Source organism: Mesoplodon bidens (genome assembly GCF_964165515.1).
Source record: "Mesoplodon bidens genome assembly, chromosome: 1".
NCBI classification, from domain to species: domain Eukaryota; kingdom Metazoa; phylum Chordata; class Mammalia; order Artiodactyla; family Ziphiidae; genus Mesoplodon; species Mesoplodon bidens.
In genome coordinates this window covers 37,170,246-37,191,722 of record NC_138176.1, presented here as the reverse complement: position 1 = coordinate 37,191,722, position 21,477 = coordinate 37,170,246, and the positions used below count along the sequence as shown (strand labels likewise).

Here is a 21,477-nt window from a genome sequence, read left to right as displayed (position 1 = left end):
TCTTCCCTTTCATCACTTTAAATATATCGTGCCACTCCCTTCTGGCTTGTAGTGTTTCTGCTGAGAAATCAGCTGTTAACCATATGGGAATTCCCTTGTATGTTATTTGTTGTTTTTTCCTTGTTGCTTTTAATAATTTTTCTTTGTCTTTAATTTTTTTCAGTTTGATTACTATGTGTCTTGTTGTGTTTCTCCTTGGGTTTATCCTGCCTGGGACTCTCTGTAATTCCTGGACTTGGGTGGCTATTTCCTTTCCCATGTTAGAGAAGTTTTCAACTCTAATGTCTTCAAATATTTTCTTGGGTCCTTTTTCTCTCTCTTCTCCTTCTGGGACCCCTATAATGTGAATGTTGTTGAGTTTAATGTTGCCCCAGAATTCTCTTACACTGTCTTCATTTTTTTTCATTGTTTTTTTCTTTATTCTGTTCTGCAGCAGTGAAATCCACCATTCTGTCTTCCAGGTCATTTATCAGTTCTTATGCCTTAGTTATTCTGCTATTGATTCCTTCTAGTGTATTTTTCATTTCAGTTACCGTATTGTTCATCTCTGTTTGTTTGTTCTTTAGTTCTTCTAGGTCTTTGTTAAACATTTCTTGCGTCTTCTCGATCTTTGCCTCCATTCTTTTTGCGAGGTCCTGGATCATCTTTACTATCATTATTCTGAATTCTTTTTCTGGAAGGTTGCCTATCTCCACTTCATTTAGTTGCTTTTCTGGGGTTTTATCATGTTCCTTCATCTGGTACGTGGTCCTGTGCCTTTTCATTTTCTCTGTCTTTCTGTGAAAGTGGTTTTTGTTCCACAGGCTGCAGGACTGTAGTTCTTCTTGCTTCTGCTGTCTGCCCTTTGATGGATCAGAGGCTGTCATTCTTTAAGTACAGATCAATAATTTCCCCTAAATACATTTTCTTGTATTTGCTCACACTGAGGCTCATTTGCCACTTCTCTACCCACGTAATTTTGTGAGAGCCTTCTATAATTTATTCCCAAGTCTTGTTACTTTTTAAATATACCTTCTTTCTTTTAATAAGTGTATGGGAATCACTGAATTATAAAGCTGGGAAAGACCACAGACTCTTTAACAAATTCATCCTTCTCAGTATTATAGTACAGCTTGGAGGTATTAAAACACTTGTCTAAAGCAAACGCTCTCCACCTCACTGCCTTTCTTGGCAGTCGCCGCATTCCCCATGACTGAGACAATGAAAGGAAGGGGTTAGGGAGGGAAAGGGGAGCCGGCGCCATCCCCGCTGCTCCACAGGCTGAGGCAGCTCCTGCTTCTGCACCGGTCAGAGCAGACAGTGCTCCCGGCGCTGGTTCCTGTAGTGCGGGTGGTAAGACTGGGCTGTTTCTGAGGACTAGGCTTCAGCAAACTCCTCAGCCTCAGCAGCAGCAGTGGTGGCAGTGGCAGTGACAGTGGCGGCAGTGGTGGCGGGCAGACACCAACAAGTATTTTCATCATATTCTTTAATAACAGTCAAAACCCAGAAATAACCTGAATATATCAATAAATAGGGAAATAACTACATAAATTATGGTACACAATTATGCTGTCTCCAAAAGACATACTTTTGAAAAATGACTTAATTGTGGGGTAACTGCACCCAAGATAATTTTAAATGAAAACAGCAAGACATAAAATTCTATCTACAGTGAGAATTTAAAATGGTGCAGCTGCTGTGGAAAACAGTATGGTGGTTCCTCAAAAATTTAAAAATAGAATTACCATATAACCCAGCAATTTCACTTCTGGATATACACCCAAAAGAACAGAAAGCAGGGTCTTGAAGAGACATGTGTACACCCATGTTCAAAGCAGTATTATTCACAATAGCCAAAAGGTGGAAGCAACCCAAGTGTCCATCAACAGATGGATGCATCATCAAGATGTGATATATCCATACAATGAAATATTATTCAGCCTTAAAGAGGAAGGTTATACCGACACAAGTTACAACATGGATGTAACTTGAGGACATAATGCTGAGACAGATAAAACATTCCCAAAAAGACAAATGCTGTCTGATTTCCACACAGATGTGTTACCTGCAGTTGTCAAATTCATAGATAGAAAATAGACTGGTAGTTGCCAGGGGCTGAGGAGAGAGAATAATGGAGTTATTTAATGGGTACAGAATTTCAGTTTTGCAAGATGAAGAGAAGTGTACAGTTAATAATGGTCAAGATCGTAAATTTTATGTGTATCCTACCACAGTTTTTTAAATGGGGGGAGAAAAATAAGCATGAACCCACTTTTGGAAGACATTGATATGTAAGAGAAAAAAAATTATCACCTCCCTCAACCACCTCCACTACCACAATTTTCTAAGGAAACTGATGGTATGAGCGCAAAAGCTTAGAAATTCTCTGAATAATAAATAATAAAATAGTATCTTCCATAAGATAGTAGAAGTCTAGGAAAGAGGTAGGTGGAAGAAGGCAGGATCTAGTAAGATGGGAGCCCACAAAAGGGAGAGGAGGATTAAAAGGAAAACAAAAACTCCACTGCCAAAGAAAATTTACAATACATTAGAAATGGCTTAAAAATACTTCTGTGCAAGTGGATTCTTCTGGGGAATCTCAAGAGACGAGGCTGAGTGGCAGCTGACACCTGGGTTATATAAGAAATGTCTAGGAAAAAAGACTGGAAGGATATCCCCTAATGGTCAGTGATGGTTATTTCTGGATAACAGGACTCCTGGTGATTTTTTTTTCCTTTTCACGTGTATTCATTTATGTATTTTCTAAACTTTCTACAACCAGCATGTGGGGATTTATTTTTCAGTGGTTGTTTTGGAGTGCAGTAAAAAAAAAAAACAGGGGAGGGGTGATGGGCATGAAAGAAAGGTAAACAAGAGACACTGCCTTGTGAAAGACAAATCTACAGGATTTAGGGGCAGGGCCACTGAGGAACTTTATCCTTTTGCAGTTCATTCATTTGCTGATTCGCTGATCTAACACACATTTATCGATATTCAAAGGAAACTAAAATGAAGAAGACCCAGTCCTTGCCCTCAAGTAGCCGTGAGCCTAACAGACTCATAGTCAGCTCACCATAAAGCCATGTGAGAAGCACTGAATGAATGCTTCGTACCAAGCATACACTATAAGAAGAACTAGAAATCTTGTCAAAGTACCAACTAGAATCTAGGATGGAAAAATACTTTGAATTAGTATAAACCAGTAGATGCAAGATATTGTCGTAACTAACTGAATTATTCCACTGAGGAACAAAACCCCCATAAAACCATGGAAAATATATCAAGGAAGATGTCCCACTGAGCAGATAGCTCAAACAGTGCACGTTTGGGCAGCAAACATTTTGATAAGAATTTTTGAATTAAATCTTTCAAAAGTAATGTGCTTTCTTTGCATCCTGAAACAGCATCTTCAGAACAAAATCTAATGCTTTCCTGATGACTCAGTGCCATCATCCAAAGAATCAAGTATTATGCTGCCTGTGACACAGCTCTCACATGCTCTCAAGAGCTGTTGGTTTCTCTAGGATTACTTCCTCCAGACTGGGTCCAGATTTCTAGGTTTTTCTCATTCTTGTATGTGTTTTTGGTAGCTTTTTATAAATTTTATCTTAAATACATTGAATTTTAGAGCTGGAAGGGAACTCAGAGATTAACCAGTTCAACGCACTCATCTCAGAGGAGGAAGCTGTTTCCTCCTTCACTCTGAAGCTCTGCCTCTAACTTACTGCCATTTTAATGCTACTGCCTTGATGAACTCCTCTCCATTTTCTGATTTCCTGCCTCTAATCTGACAACTGCGAAACCAGATAAGCCATCTTGTTAGAACTACACCAAAAATAACAATAATCAAAATAGAAAAAAATATTCTAAGAATACAAAGTATGACTTTTAACGTTGTTCTCTTGGGCCATACATTGTGGGAACATGGAAGCCCTTTTCCAAACTTCAGGTTTTGCAAATCTGTTTGCAATAAGAAACTGAAGGTTTCCAGGACTGTCACATGAAGAACGCTCATCCTCTGAGAAGCAGGACTTCTTCCCCTTATGAACTGTGTGATCTTGAGTAATCACACATGTAATCATGTGATTCTGAGCCTCAGTTTGCTCACGTGTATAAAGGGAACAAAGTCTACCAGGATAATAATTAATGGATTACATGAAGTCATGTGTTTTAATGAGTGCTCAAAAAACGGGAGTTGCTGCTGCTGCTTCTCTCTGCTTTTCCTCAAGCAGCACAAGAAGGTGTGTTTGCAGATGCTCCATAGTATCTTCATTTTACTTATCTCCTTCAGGACTGGATGCAATCCTGCTCAAAGCAAAATGGGTTATCCCTAGGGCTTCTCAATGTAGATACCATTAGAATCATCTGGGTGCTTTTAAAATGTTTGCTACCTAAGCCCCGCCTGCAGATATTCTGATTTGACTGGCCTGGATTGGGACCCAGGTGCAGACACTTTTTAAAAGGTCTCCAGATGATTCTCATAGGAGCCCAGGTTGTGAGTTAATACTCCAGAGAAAGACCTCGAGCCGTGCTGAGCCTCCATGCCTGTCTGCATCAGATCAGGACCCCTAAAAGTCCCCTGTCCACAGGCCAGACTCTGGGTTGGTTTCTTCTTGGTGCTTCCACACTGATACTTTGAGACCCTCCCCTGACTCAACTCCTCTTTCCCTCAAATTGCATGACAATGTCTGGTGTAAGTCTGATCTCATACCAGGTATATACACTGGTATGACTGTACCACTTGTTAATATAATACTTCCATTTTAGCTGGCAAACAGCCACTGCCCCATGCTCTCTGAGTGGCCCCCACTATCTCCATCATCCAGCCCTAATACCCACATCCACTGTGACTGGTCAGTGGTCATAGTTAAATATCTTGAATATCATCCCTGGTGTTCATGACCTAGGACTTTGCCCCAGAGCAATGAAATTTAGAGTCATGATTTGTAAAGATTATGAGTGGGACCCTTTGCATAGACAGCCATGCAGCTTACCGCCTAATTTTATTCAGGTCTTTGTTCAAATGTCCAAATATTGGAGAAAATGTGTCCCAGACCACTCACTCTACTCACCTCACCATGTTTTAATTTGCTGCAAAGCGCAAATTACTTACTATTACACTTCTTAGTTTATGTGTCATTTGAGTCCCTCCACTAGATCCAAGGTTCTGTGAGAACGAGGATTTGGTCTGGTTCGTTTGCTCTCTATAGCCAATGTGTTGAACAGAATCCATTCCATAGTAAGTGCTAATCAATATTTGCCAGTAATAAGTGAATAAAATAATTCACATACTACCAAGAAAATATATGGATGAAAGAAAATATCTGCAAATCATATATCTGATAAAGGACTTGTGTCCAGAATATATAAAGAACTCCTACAATTCAATAATAAAACCACAAACAATTCAACTAAAAAGGGGGGGGTGGAGTTTTGAATAGACATCTCACCAAAGAAAATACACGATTGGCTAATAAATTGCTCAAAATCAGGAATGGATAGGAAAATGCAAATTTAATGACAACGAAATTCCACTGTACACCCACTAAAGTGGCTATAAGCAAAAAAGACGTGTGAACATAAAGAAACTGGACTCCCACGCATCGCTTTTGGGAATGTACAACCAATTTGGAAAATAGTTCGATAGTTTCTTAGAAAGTTAAACATATTCTTACTAGTAATTCCACTCATAGTTATCTGCCCAAGAAAAATAAAAACAATATCCACATAAGGACTTAGAACTATTCATAATAGCCAAAAAAGTAGAAACATTCCAGATGTCCTTCAGTTGTTGCGTGGATAAACAAAACACGGTATATCCATACAACAGAATACTATTCTGCAAATGTGTGTGTGTGTGTGTGTGTGTGTGTGTGTAAAAGGAATGATCTACTGATACATACTACAGTACGGATGAACCTCAAAAATATTATGCCAACTGAAAGAAGCAAGACACAAAAGACCACATATTGTATGATTCTATTTACATGAAATTTCAAAAAAATGGCAAATCTATGGATACTGAAAGCAGAAGACTGGTTGCCTAGGAATGGTAAATGGGAAATAAGGGCACAGGGAATTTGGGGATGTACTGATAATTTTCCAGAACTGGATCAAGGTGATATATACACAACTCCATAAATTCACTCAAAATCACTGATCTGTGTACTTTACACGTAGATTTTATGGTATGTAAATTATCCTCACTAAAGCTGTTAAACAACAATGAAAAGATGAAATAAAAACCACTATGGAAATACGTGTTCATTGCACTCCCTCCCAGAAAATCTCTCCTACTCCCTTTTCACTAATACTGCTTCTTTATCCACTATGGCAAGCAGACATGTCTAGGGCTGGGAACCAAGTCAAGAGGGAGCTGCTGGGTTTGGGACATTGTCTTTGAACAGCATACCCCATTCCCCCATAACTTCTCCCAAACAGCCAATGATTTGTGGATAATTTGGAGTCACAACCCCAAATTGCCCCATGAAGGCTTAACCTGATATGTGGTTTCTACTTCTGTGGCCCACCTGCTTCGAACTGTGCTCGTGGTTCCCAAGCTCACTTCTGTCCTGGATACTAGCTTTGGTTCAGCCTTATTCTTCAGTGTATAAACCTGAAACAAAAACCCTCAATTTCATCCTAGATCCTGCGCAAAGAACCTCATTTAGACTGGCACCAGCTAGCTTCCCACTAGTTCTGGGGAGGAACAGAGTTCAGGCAGTATCTCACAATCTAAAAGGTATATCCCAGGGATTCCTATCCTCCTTCAAAAATGAGGACCCCTTTTAAATGTCAAAACATTTTTCAAGCCCACACTTAGTAGTAATTGTACTTTTAGTATCGGTTGTCTGAAAAAAATACAGAATGACGAAAAGCTATGATAGCTTAAGTGCTCTTAAGTAAATTTGCATTTTATTAATCATAACTACATCTATATTTATCAGGAAGGAAAATCTCCTATTTTGAAAAAGGGGGAAACACTTACTCCAGCTGCTTCTGTGTTCTGAGAAAGTGAAGAATTCACCTCTGGGGGAAAAAGTCATTCTGTTGCTTAGGATGACATGGCCCCTAGGTCGTGAAAGGGAAGGTTCTAGGCTAATCTGATGAGAGAGAAAGGGGCTGAAGGGAAACAAATTGTTCTACATAATAAAATAATACAGATCTTTTAAGTTGTTCCCAGGCAGCTTAAAAGAATAATGGCTTTTAGGTTTTGTTTTTGTTGTTGGAGGGTGTGGGTAAAGAGGGAAGGAAGGACCCCAACACACTGAAAGAGATGTTGGGGAGGAAAAGAGTTGATGAGAAGAGGAACTGAACATGAATTCAGACCATTATTATTTGGAGCAAGGACCTGGAGGCTCTTAGAACAACCCAACCCACAAAAGGGGGATATCCACTATAGGAAATGTGGTTTGATCATTTTCTTGAGTTATTTCTTTAGAATCATAAGAACTACAAGTGACTTTTACAGATACCGGGAGAAGATCCCAAGCATCTGAACTAGTACACACAAGGATTAAAACATCAACACAGACCCCACAGTCCTGCCAAGTCTGTTGTTTCAAAGGACAACTGTAACACCCTAATACTACAGTAAAAAGCAACATCTCCACAACTTACAAAAAAAGCACTCTTGCATATACATTTTTATTTTTACTACCAAAATACCCTAGGAGAAAGGTATTACCAACCCAACTTCACAATGGGGAGAGTGAAATGATACCTTACAGTTAATAAGGAAGTCACAGAATGAGAACTAAAAGCAGGGCCTTTCCATTCTGAAAGCAGTGTTCTTTCTACATCAACACAGGTATGGAAAAGGAACAAGAAAAAAAAGGGCATCAATAAAATTTTAATTAATTTTATCAGATTTCAATAGCCAATGGAGAACACCTGAGAGGTCAAAGAATGAAGCACTGCTCTAGACAGATTAGGTGCTACTGCTAACTTTAAACCATCTCCCACTAAACAATATGAATATTCATTCATTCAATAATTCAACAGACTTTTATTTATTGACTGTTTATCTTGTGCTAGTGCATTGACAAAAGCCAAGTTTCAGTAATTACAACTTGAATACAGTTCAATAATTGTTATCAATAAACAGTGTAATGATATTCTTCCCTTGATGGTAAGAACCTGATTCACTGCCATATTGGTTTGTGGATGTTATTAAGCTGATGAAAATCCTGCCTTTCCTAAAGAACAAAAAGCATTTACCGTGAAAGACATTAATTACACTCGCACACAAACCATCTGCCTACATTGCTTTAAAATTTGTAACCAGATAAACACAGAAGACTATTCACGAATTTTTTTATTCTAGAGCACCCAAGGTAAGGCAAAAGTCATAGCTGAGAAGTTGCCCAAGTGCAGTTGAGCAATGACATGGCCCAAAGTCATCACAGGAAGATGTGACCCAGAAAAGTTGCTCTACAAAAAAGGGAAATAAATGAACAACTTCCTCAACTTATGTTGTGCCAGTCACTGTCTTTTGTCACTGGAGTCACTGGACAAGTCAATCCAGTGTGCCTTCCAAGTTCTGGTTCTGCCACTTAGTTGTTTCAACAGGTACTTACTTTCTCTGTGCTTCAGTTTTCTCTTTATAGAATGTAAAGGTTGGACTACATAAGCTCTAGAATTCTCTATCAATCAGGGTCTCAGCAAGAAAGAGACTCAAATTAGGATAATTCAAGGCGACTATTTACGGAGGTATGGGCAGGAGGTATGGAAACTACAAAGGACAGGGCAGCCACAGAAGAATAATCACCATCCCAGGTCCAAAGGCAGGAGGGAAGGAGGCAGTTACAGAACACAAAAGGAAGGAGTCATGTAGCAAGGGCCACCTTGAGAGGAGCAGCGACTTCCCAACAAGGGGCACAGTCAGTGCAAGGTGATCACCTTGCAGGAAGGGCTGGATCTCCCTTTGATATCCTTCCCTGGACTTGCCATTGGCTGAACTCAACAAGAAGCCAAAGAACATATCAGTTTCCCAGGGAAGAGAACAGAGTGGAGAAGGGTAGAGGGTAAGACCTGGAGATGGAAACAACCACAGGTCCCTTCCAGTTTTAACACTCACTGATTCTGTTTGTCTGTTAATGTGACCACTAACATGCCAAACCTGGAACTTCTGGGCAGTTAGGAATGGGTATGGAGCAACATACACACCAAGGTCGGCCCCTATGCTATCACTGTACAGAATATTTCAAGGTGCTGATATCATGCTCTTAGGTGAACCTCCAAGGTCTAGATATGTTATCTGATTTTTATCTTTAAAAGAGGATACACGACCTAAAAAGAATAGACCATATTTTCTATCCACTTCTCTGTGAAGCATAAGAGTTAAGACGCCAGCGCTGAAATCAGATACACCCAAGTTTGATTCCAGGTTCTGACCCTGGGTAACCTGATTAAACTCTCTAAGCCTCTCCTCGTTTGTAAAATGGAGATAATAGAACCTACCGCATGGGGCTGTTGGGAAGATTCAAAGAGACGGTCAGCATGTAGCCCAGAGTCTGACTGATATAAGGCAACATTTAATCCTTCACTGGGCATTTACCCAACAAAAGTTTCTTGGGGAGTTGTTAATGACTATTACCTGAGTTACCTGAGTTACCTTCATCCTGACTCTGAAGGACTCCTTCATATGACTGACTTTCTAGGGTTCCCAAAATGCCAACAATCAATCATAGATTTTTACCGAAGCTACACATGAAACGAATTTGTTTGAAGAGTTATCACCTTAGACAAGATGAAATTAATAGCTTTCAGTGGAAAAAATTGTTCATTTTGAAAATATAAACCTTCCACATTGAAAATAAAATCAAATCCAAAGAAAATATAAATCAATCATCACGTAATGCCATTTGAAAACTATAATTTAGAAAAAGGAAACTTGGATTCCATCAAAAGGATTTATTCCGGCAGTATCTTTTATGACTATATAATCCTATTTTTAAAAAACTTGGGGGACTTTATTATCTATAGATACACAAAGATAGGATAAGGATGGGTAAAAGACCACCATAACTATAAAAGAGAATGTGAAAATACAAAATGTCACAAGTATAGCAAACATCAGGTTTTGGATACCAGTGGGGAAGAAATAAGTGAAGAGACTGTTAGTGACACAGAAGCCAAGATCCAAAGACATCACAACTAAGCTGCACATTCTCATCTGGCCCGTCCACATTTCCAGAGTGCATTCTTGGTCCATGCACTGGGATAGGCACTGGGATAGGATGAGCAAATCCTATTAGCCCTCCAGACACCACTGCTGCTTTTGGAGTATCCAAGGTCTACTGGGAAGGTAGACTTATAAACAGCCATCCAGAGAACATTATGGACATTGTGCTATAACACAAACAAATCAACATGGGAACATAAATTCAGGGGAAAGGAGGGTCAAAACACTAAAGGCTTGCTGTCGGTTAGCCTTTGTTGTGTAAAAACTAATCTAAAACCGTGTGGTTTAAACGCCAGCCATTTATTCAGCTCCCTATTTGGCAGGTTAGGGGGGCCAGGCAACATCAGTCCATCTCGAGTGGGTTTTCTTATGTCTGTGGTCAGGTGGTAGACCTGCTGGTGCCTGAGTAGTTTAGGATGGCTTCATTCACCTGACTGGTAACTGGCAGCCAGGGAAATCAGAGGACTAAGCCCTGAGTCTCTTGTTGTCCAGCCTGGGCTTCCTCACATGATAGCAGTCACAGGGTTCCCAAAAGCAGCAAAAGAAGGCAAATTCCAAGTCTCTGCCTACATCATGTTTGCTAAAGTCCCATCAGCCAAAGCAAGTTAGACGGCCATGCCAAGAGTCAATATGGGAAGGGCTGTAAAGTCACACTTGAAAGGCATAACAGACACGGGAAGAATTGGGAGCCATTTCCATAATCTATCACAAGGCTACACATAAATGATATCTGAGGGGAATGTAACAGTCTCCTAGGAATTTACCAGGGTAGGAGCTATTCCCTGGAAGATGAAGCAAGACAGGAACCAGCATGTAAATGGAAAAATGCCTCGGACTTACCAAAGATGGAGCAATGAGAGGTTCTGGAGGCAAGGTTAGATTTCATCACATGATTTCTTTTTGTACAAGTATATTTGAAATATCTGTGGCTGTAGTGCATCCCATCAGACTGTCTCCAGTGTCTAGTCTTGCCCCTGGGGCTTGGAAGCTAACCCAATAAGGCTGCTGGGGATGCTCATATAATACACTCTGCAGATAAAAACACTATTACACTGACCATCCTTACAGGGAGACCTTGATGACAGGACATCCTGGAAATGAAATCCACAGCATCTTCATAAGCCATGAGAAGCAGAACTGTGCCTTCAAAGATATAGAAAAAAGGCTCTGGCAGCTATGATGAGGTACTCACGCAAGGGAGTAAGGAAACAAGACCCACCAAAGCAGAAGTGTGTCATAAATGGTGTGGCTTCTTTGTCCCTCTTTCATTTTCCCTTCCTGTTTCTTTTTTTATTATTATTAGTTTCTGCTTTATAACAAAGTGAGTCAGTCATACATATACATCTGTTCCCACATCCCTTCCCTCATGCATCTCCCTCCCTCCCACCCTCCCCATCCCACCCCTCCAGGCGGTCACAAAGCACCGAGCTGATCTCCCTGTGCTCTGTGGCTGCTTCCCACTATCTATCTACCTTACGTTTGGTAGTGTATATATGTCCATGCCTCTCTTTCGCTTTGTCACAGCTTACCCTTCCCCCTCCCCATATCCTCAAGTCCATTCTCAAGTAGGTCTGTGTCTTTATTCTCGTTTTACCCCTAGGTTCTTCATACTCAAGATACAATTAAATAGTCAATTGTTGCCAGTTTCATTCATTCATTCATTCATTCATTTACTTCTCCAGCCAATATGTATTGAGACTTTCCACATACCAAAAGAAGCTGGAAGCAAACAGAGGTGAATAAGATGTCTCTGTCCCCACGAACCTCAGCACTTGATGTGTGGGGGACAAAGAAATATAATCAACTACATTTCAGCCTGATGATAATAGAGAAGGAAGCTCAGAGTGGTCAGGGAGAGCCTGGGAGGAGTACCTAAGCCAGACCAAGGTGTCAGGGACAGCCTCCTGGAGACCATGACACTTTCGCTGCATCATGAAGAATGCTTGGGAAATAGGCAGAAAAGAGGAGGGCATTCTAGGCAGAGGAAACAGAATGTACTGGGACATGGAAGCAAAGGAGGACATGGTATATGCAGGAAAACAGAAGCAGCCCCTATACTTCCTGTGACACATAGGAAGTACACAGAGGAAAGGGCAAAAGCAGGAGACAGCTAGGATGTTATCTGAGGAGTGACAGTGTACCACAAACCCTCCCCTCCCCATTCTCTACAACATCATACAAGGTACCAATCATTCATCCTTCCCGACTGACCCACTGAGCGCACCTCAGCATGAATGAACTCAAGTCCCTGATGTGCCTCAAGCAGCATCTGAAGTAAATCATGGAACTGACCTTGGCCCCTATTTCTGGCATCATTGGACAGGTAGGGTGGTTTGCAGGCAGGCTGGCATTCCCTGAAGCCTCATCAAGACCCCATATAGACTTTTCCTAAAGGCAAACTTGATTTATGGATACTTTTTCCTTTTAGGATGAAAGAAGAAAAGACTCAGAAAGGGCATCAGTGAACCTTCCCATTCAAACAACTCTCCAGTCCCAGAGAGCTGCCCTGACTAGCTGGTAGAACTAGCTGGTAGAATTCCCTGGCACAGCTATTATTAATATTAATATTAGTAATAATAACAATGCTCTCAATCAGTGGTTGTTTTATATGAGTCAGGCCCTTGGCTAAACTCCTCATGTATATAATCTCATTTATGCCTCATATTAACTTCATGGAGATATTTCTACCATGCATGAGGAACGAGGTTTAGAAATTAAGGTACAGTGACCTACGCAAGGTCACAGTTAGGAGTCACAGAAACAGAATCTGTATCCTGTCCCCTGGCTTCTGTCTTAACAGAGCTTTCTGTGCCCTTCCCCAATCCTACGGGAATCCTGGTCTAAACAGCCCCGATCCCTGACCTTTCCACACCAAGCTCCCCCACTCTACTCCCAAGTTTACCAGACTCATTTATTCATTCAGGGATATTTTTGCATCCCCACTAGTGTACATGAGCCTGAAGAAGATGAATCAGACATAGTCTTGAGCCTAAAGTGTTTCTACTCTAGTAGGATATTCCTTAATCCATTGATCCATTCATTAAACAAACACGATTCAGCGCCTACTGTGTGCCAGGAGCTCTGCAAATGCTAGGAAAATCGAAGTCAACGTTCTTGCCCATTCTAATGGCATTTAAGACAGGCACATAAATAATTATCATGAAGGTACAATGCAGCAGATACAGGGTTGGAATGCAGGTTACGCGACTCCCAGGTGAGTAGCTAAACTTCTTGAAAGAGCTGTTTCTAGTCAATGCCTCTCCTTCCTTCCTCCCAATCTCTCCTCACCTCTCTCCACCGGGGTTTCCATTCCACTGTTTCACTGAAACCTCTCTTCTCAAGATCACCAGTGACTTCAAGGCCACCCAATTCATTGGCCATTTTTCTAGCTTTATCTTACAGCAGCGTTTGACACAGTTGATATTCTATCCTTGTCAAAACATTTCCCTTAATTTCCGTGATAGCACTCTCCAGGTGTTCCTATTTCACTGCCCATTCCTTTTTAAACTTTGCTGGCTCTTCTTCTTCTCTTGACCTCTAAACATTTTATCTTGCTAAGGACAGGTAGCTGGACCCCACCCTATGGCTTTAAATATCATTTCCAATGATGCCCAAATTTGTATCTCCAGTCCTGACTTCTCTCTGGAATCCGAGGCTCTTATATCCAAATGTCTAATGATATCAAACTTAGCATTCAAAATAGAACTCTTGGAAATGCAAATCAAAACAACAATGAGTCAGAATGGCCATCATTTCTTTTTTTTAAAAGACACATTTATTCAGCATCATGATCAGACTATTACATTTAACAATCAACACCATGGGTGCAAAAAAAAAAAATCTACATTAAGACCCTTTGTTGGAATGCTTAACCCTTTCCACAGAACAGAAACTAAAATAACCTGTTATACAATTAGTCACAAATACAGTCCTCGAGTGTTTTTGCCCATACACATGAGTATTGTTTAAACCATGTCTTCTTTTGTAGCAGCTAGGCCCTGCCACCACTGTGCTTGGCTGAGTTCACAAACCTGTAGCTTCCCTGTCACTTCTCTGGCTCTCCTCTCCTGCTAAGCTTTGTTTCCTGGTGGTAATCAAAACCTCCTGCCACTTCCATAGCTCCTGCTGCTGCTGGAACAGCCATAGCCACCTTGGTTTCATGGTTTGGCAAAGTACTGACCTCCACCACCATAGGGGCCAGCACTTCTGCCTCCAAAGTTTCCTCCTCTTATGGGTTCAAAATTTGAAGATTGATTGTTGTAAATGCCAAAATCATTGTAGCCTCCACCACCTCCAAAAATGCTCCCATCATTACCAAAGCCGTTAGAGCCATCCCCACTGCCACCATAGACACCACCACCGTGGCTGCCACCAGAGCCAGTTCGACCACTGAAGTTCCCTCCACAACCAAAGCTGTCATTCCCACCAAAACCCCCTCCACGATCACCACCAAAGCTTCCATAACCACTTCGACCTCTCTGGCTGGATGAGGCACTAGCCATCTCTTGCTGAGATAGGGCTTTCCTTACTTCACAGCTGTGGCCATTCACAGTGTGGTATTTCAGGATGACAATCCTGTCTACGGAGTCATGGTCATCAAAGGTTACGAAAGCAAAGCCTCTCTTTTTGCCACTGCCTTGGTCAGTCATGATTTCAGTCACTTCCATACTGTTCAAAATAATCTCTTAGGTGATGTTCTTCAGTGTCTTCTTTAATGCCACCAACGAAAATCTTTTTCACAGTTAAGTGGGCACCAGGTCTTTGAGAATCACCAACAAAAATCTTTTTCACAGTTAAGGGGGCACCAGGTCTTTGAGAATCTTCCCTTGAGACAGCCCTCTTTTGTTCCCCAACTCTTCCATCCACCTCTTGTGGCCTTGCCTTCATGGCCTCATCCACCTGCTCCACAGTGGCATACGTGACAACCCGGAAGCCTCTGGAGTGCCTGGTGCTTGGATCCCTCATTACCACACAGTCTGTGAGCACTCCCCACTGCTCACAATGGCTCCTCAGACTGTCATTGCTTGTTTCAAAGCTCAAACTTCTGATGAAGAGCTTCTGCAGCTGTTCGGGCTCTTTGGGAGACTCTGACTTAGACATGACGGCAGTGGAGCGGGTGGTGGGGGGAGATGTCAACGATGCTTACTCGGCAGCATCCATGGGCAGAAAGCAGAATGGCCATCATTAAAAAGTCTACAAATAACAAATACTGGAGAGGGTGTGGAGAAAAGGGAACCCTCTTACACTGTTGGTAGGAATGTAAATTGGTGCAGCCATTATGGAGAACAGTATGGAGGTTCCTCAAAAATAAAACTAAAAATAGAGTTGTCACATGATCCAGCAATCCCACTCCTGGGCATATATCCAGACAAAATTATAATTCAAAAAGATACGTGCACCCCTATATTCAGAGCAGCACTATTCACAATAGCCAAGACATGGAAGCAACCTAAATGTCTATCAACAGATGAATGGATAAAGAAGATGTGGTACATATATACAATGGAATGTAGTGCTCAGCCATAAAAAAAGAATGAAATAATGCCATATGCAGCAACATGGATGGACCTAGAGATTAGCATACTAAGTGAAGTAAGAAAGAGAAAGACAAATACCAAATGATATCACTTATAGGTGGAATCTAAAATATGACACAAATGAATTTATCTACAAAACAGACATAGAGAACAGACTTGTGGTTGCCAAGGGTGGGGGGAGGGAAGGATTGAGAGTTTGGGGTTAGCAGATACAAAATATTATATATAGAATTGATAAATGACAAAGTTCCACTGTATAGCACAGGGAACTATATTCAATATCCTGTGATAAACCATAATGGAAAAGAATGTGTGTGTGTGTATGTATTATATATATATAAGTGAATTATTTTGCTGTACAGCAGAAATTAATATGACATTGTAAATCAACTATATATCAATAAAATAAAATTTTTTAAAAAACCAAGATAGAACTCTTGATTTTCACCACCAGTTCTGCTACTCTCTTATTTGATCCACAGCATAACCATCAACTGAGTTGCTTGAGCCCAAAGCATATAGTCATCCTTTTTTCTTCTCTGTCCCTCACCAACCAGATCCAATCCCTCAGTTAGTCCTGCCAGTGTGCCTCCCAGAAGTATCTTGAACCCCTCCACTTTGCTCCATCTTCACTCCTCTCAATCATCTTTTATCTTAACAACAACAGAAGCCTTCCCATCGGTCTCCCAGCTTTCACTCACACTCCTCACGATTTCATTCTCCACAAAGTAACCACAAGGAACTATTAAGATTACAAACCAGATCATGTCACCCAAGACTTCAAACTCTCCAAGGCCTCCACTGCATTTAGAATAAAATTCAATCTCTTTACCTGCCCCAAATCCCAAAATGAGTTGTGACCACTGCTCTTCTCTCATCTCCTTCTGGGCTTTCCTTTTATCTCTCTACTCCAATCACACTGGCCCAGGGCCTTTGCACCAGCTGCTGCCTTTGCCTGGAATGTTCTTCCTCCTAATCTTCACATAGCCAGCTCCATCATGTTATTTACATCATGATGTATATGTCACCTCCTCAGACAGGCCTTCCATGATCAACCACTCTAACACATCACTGTTTTAATTCTCCATGTGGCACTTATTACTAATAAATCAGTGTGTGTGTGTGTGTGTGTGTTTAGTTTATATGTTTCTTGCCTATTTATTCTTACTAGAATGTAAGATTCAAGACAGCAGAGGCCTTATTTGCTTTTGCTGAGGATATAAAAGAGTAATAAATGAAGATTAAGTAATCAATAAATACTGAAGATGTGAATAGATGAATCTCCTAGGACTCCCATAATAAGAAAAGGCAATTTTTCTATGTCAAGAAATTGCTAACATTCACAGGAAGACAGACAAAATGAAAAGGCAGAGGGCTATGTACCAGATGAAGGAGCAAGGTAAAACCCAGAAAAACAACTAAATGAAGTGGAGATAAGCAACCTTCTAGAAAAAGAATTCAGAATAATGATAGTAAAGATGATCCAGGGCCTCACAAAAAGAATGGAGGCAAAGACCGAGAAGATGCAAGAAATGTTTAACAAAGACCTAGATGAATTAAAGAACAAACAGAGATGAACAATAAAATGACTGAAATTAAAAACATACTAGAAGGAAACAACAGCAGAATAAGTGAGGCAGAAGAACGGATAAGTGACCTGGAAAACAGAATGGTGGAATTCACTGCTGCAGAACAGAATAAAGAAAAAAGAATGAAAAGAAATGAAGACAGCCTAAGAGACCTCTGGGACAACATTAAATGCAACAACATTCGCATTATAGGGGTCCCAGAAGGAGAACAGACAGAGAAAGGACCCAAGAAAATATTTGTAGAGATTATAGTCGAAAACTTCCCTAAGATGGGAAAGGAAATAGCTACCCAAGTGCAGAGAGTCCCATACAGGATAAACCCAAGGAGAAACATGCTGAGACACACAGTAATCACACTGGCAAAAATTAAAGACAAAGAAAAATTATTGAAAGCAGCAAAGGAAAAATGACAAATAACATACAAGGGAACTCCCATGAGGTTAACAGCTGGTTTCTCAGCAGAAATTCTACAAGCCAGAAGGGAGTGGCATGATGTATTTAAAGTGATGAAAGGGAAGAACCTACAACCAAGATTACTCTACCTGGCAAAGTTTTCATTCAGATTCGATGGAAAAATCAAAAGCTTTAAAGACAAGTAAAAGCTAAGAGAATTCAGCACCACCAAACCAGCTCTACAACAAATGCTAAAGGAACTTCTCTAAGTGGGAAACACAAGAGAAGAAAAGGACCTACAAAAACAAGCCCAAAACAACTAAGAAAATGGTAAGAGGAGCATACATATCAATAATTACCTTAGGGCTTCCCTGGTGGTGCAGTGGTTGGGGGTCCGCCTGCCGATGCAGGGGACGCAGGTTCGTGCCCCGGTCTGGGAGGATCCCGCGTGCCGTGGAGTGGCTGGGCCCGTGAGCCATGGCCGCTGGGCCTGCGCATCTGGGGCCTGTGCTCCGCAGCGGGAGAGGCCACAGCAGTGAGAAGCCCGCGTACCGCAAAAAAAAAAAAATTACCTTAAACATGAATGGATTAAATGTTCCAACCAAAAGACACAGGCTCACTAAATGGATACAAAAACAAGATCCATATATATGCTGTCTACAACAGACCCACTTCTGACCTAGGGACACATACAGACAGAAAGTGAGGGGATGGAAAAAGATATTCCATGAAAATGGAAATCAAAAGAAAGCTGGAGCAGCAATACTCATATTAGATAAAATAGACTTTAAAATAAAGAATGTTACAAGATACAAGGAAGGACTTTACATAATGATCAAGGGATTGATCCAAGAAAAAGATGTAAACATTATATATATATATGCACCCAACATATGAGCACCTCAATACATAAGGCAACTGCTAACAGCTATGAAAGAGGAAATCGACAGTAACACAATAATAGTGGGGGACCTTAACACCTCACTTACACTAATGCACAGATCACCCAAACAGAAAATTAATGAGGAAACAAGGTTTAAATGACACAACAGACTAGATAGATTTAATTGATATTTATAGGGCATTCCATCCAAAAACAACAGATTACACTTTCTTCTCAAGTGTCCACGAAACGTTCTCCAGGATAGATGACATCTTGAGTCACAAATAAAGCCTCAGTAAATTTAAGAAAACTGAAATCATATCAAGCATCTTTTCTGACCACAATGCTAGGAGATTAGAAATCAATTACAGGGAAAAAAATGTAGGAAACACAAACACATGGAGGCTAAACAATATGTTACTAAATAACCAAGAGATCACTGAAGAAACCAAAGAGAAAATCAAAAAATACCTAGAGACAAATGACAATGAAAACACAATGATCCAAAACATATGGGATGCAGTAAAAGCAGTTCTAAGAGGGAAGTTTATAGCAGTACAAGCCTACCTCAAGAAACAAGAAAAATCTCAAATAAACAATCTAACATTACACCTAAGGGAACTAGAGAAAGAAGAACAAACAAAACCCAAAGTTATCAGAAGGAAAGAAATCATAAAGATCAGAGCAGAAATAAATGACTAGAAACAAAGAAAACAATAGAAAGATCAATAAAACTAAAAGCTGGTTCCTTGAGAAGATAAACAAAATTGATAAACCATTAGCCAGACTCATCAAGAAAAGAGGGAGAAGACTCAAATCAATAAAATCAGAAATGGACTTCCAGGGAAGATGGCGGAAGAGTAAGACGCGGAGATCACCTTCCTCCCCACAGATACACCAGAAATACAGCTACACGTGGAACAACTCCTACAGAACACCTACTGAATGCTGGCAGAAGACCTCAGACCTCCCAAAAGGCAAGAATCTCCCCACATACCTGGGTAGGGCAAAGCGGAGAGATTCCCGCACAGAGGATGGGTGACGACCGGCACTCACCAGCCTGAGAGGCTTGTCTGCTCGCCTGCCGGGGTGGGCGGCGCTGGGAGCTGAGGCTCGGGCTTCAGTCAGAGCACAGGGAGAGGACTGGGGCTGGCGGCGTGAACACAGCCTCAAGGGGCTAATGCGCCACAGCTAGCCGGGAGGGAGTCCGGGAAAAAGTCTGGACCTGCCGAAGAGGCAAGAGACTTTTTCTTCCCTCTTTGTTTCCTGGTGCGTGAGGAGAGGGGATTAAGAGCGCTGCTTAAAGGAGCTCCAGAGACGGGCGCGAGTCGCGGCTGAAAGCGCGGACCCCAGAGACGGGCTTGAGATCTTGGGGCTGCTGCTGCCACCCCGACGAGGCCTGTGTGCGAGCGCAGGTCACTATCCACGCCCCCCTTCCGGGGAGCCTGTGCAGCCCGTCACTGCCAGGGTCCCGGGATCCAAGGACGGCTTCCCTAGGAGAACGCGCGGCACGCCTCGGGCTGGTGCAACGTCACGCTGGCCTCTGCCACCGCAGGCTCGCCCCGCTCTCCGTGCCCCTCCCTCCCCTCGGCCTGAGTGAGCCAGAGCCCCCGAATCAGCTGCACCTTTAACCCTGTCCTGTCTGAGCGAAGAACAGTCGCGCTCCAGTGACCTACACGCAGGGGCGGGGCCAAATCCAAAGCTGAGACCCGGGAGCTGTGAGAACAAAGAAGAGAAAGGGAAGTCTCTCCCAGCAGCCTCAGAAGCAGCAGATTAAAGCTCCACAATCAACTTGATGTACCCTGCATCTGTGGAATACATGAATAGACAACAAATCATCCTAAAGTGAGGAGCCAGGAGTCAGTGCTGTGCCTCTGAGGTGGGAGAGCCAACTTCAGAACACTGGTCCACAAGAGACCTCCCAGCTCCACATAATATCAAACGGCGAAAATCTTCCAGAGATCTCCATCTCAACACCAGCACCCAGCTTCACTCAACAACCAGCAAGCTACAGTGCTGGACACCCTATGCCAAAGAACTAGCAAGACAGGAACACAATGCCACCCATTAGCAGAGAGGCTGCCTAAAATCATAAAAACTCCACAGACACCCCAAAACATATCACCAGACGTGGACCTGCCCACCAGAAAGACAAGATCCAGCCTCATCCACCAGAACACAGGCACTAGTCCCCTCCACCAGGAAGCCTACACAACCCACTGAACCAACCTTAGCCACTGGGGACAGACACCAAAAACAACAGGAATTATGAACCTGCAGCCTGCAAAAAGGAGACCCCAAACACAGTAACATAAGCAAAATGAGAAGACAGAAAAACACACAGCAGGAGAAGGAGCAAGATAAAAACCCACCAGACCTAACAAATGAAGAGGAAATAGGCAGTCTACCTGGAAAAGAATTCAGAATAATGATAGTAAAGATGATCCAAAATCTTGGAAATAGAATAGACAAAATGCAAGAAACAGTTAACAAGGACCTAGAAGAACTAAAGATGAATCAAGCAATGATTAAAAACACAATAAGTGAAATGAAAAATACTCTAGATGCGATCAATAGCAGAATAACTGAGGCAGAAGAACAGATAAGTGACGTGGAAGATAAAACAGTGGAAATAACTACTGCAGAGCAGAAGAAAGAAAAAAGAATGAAAAGAAGTAAGGACAGTCTCAGAGACCTCTGGGACAACATTAAAGGCACCAACATTCGGATTATAGGGGTTCCAGAAGAAGAAGAGAAAAAGAAAGGGACTGAGAAAATATTTGAAGAGATTATAGTTGAAAATTTCCCTAATATGGGAAAGGAAATAGTCAGTCAAGTCCAGGAGACACAGAGAGTCCCATACAGGATAAATCCAAGGAGAAATACGCCAAGACACATATTAATCAAACT

General features: G+C 41.6%; 1 protein-coding gene and 1 pseudogene across 2 annotated transcripts in view; both read right to left on the bottom strand.

The window, feature by feature from the left end:
• The window catches only part of HTR7 (5-hydroxytryptamine receptor 7), a 91,716-nt gene that overhangs the window by 48,018 nt on the left and 22,221 nt on the right, over nucleotides 1-21,477 (bottom strand). The gene's annotated exons all lie outside the window — the stretch shown is intronic.
• LOC308620028 (heterogeneous nuclear ribonucleoprotein A1-like) lies at nucleotides 14,260-15,265 on the bottom strand (annotated as a pseudogene). Its single transcript has one exon. The product of its transcript is annotated as a heterogeneous nuclear ribonucleoprotein A1-like (transcript).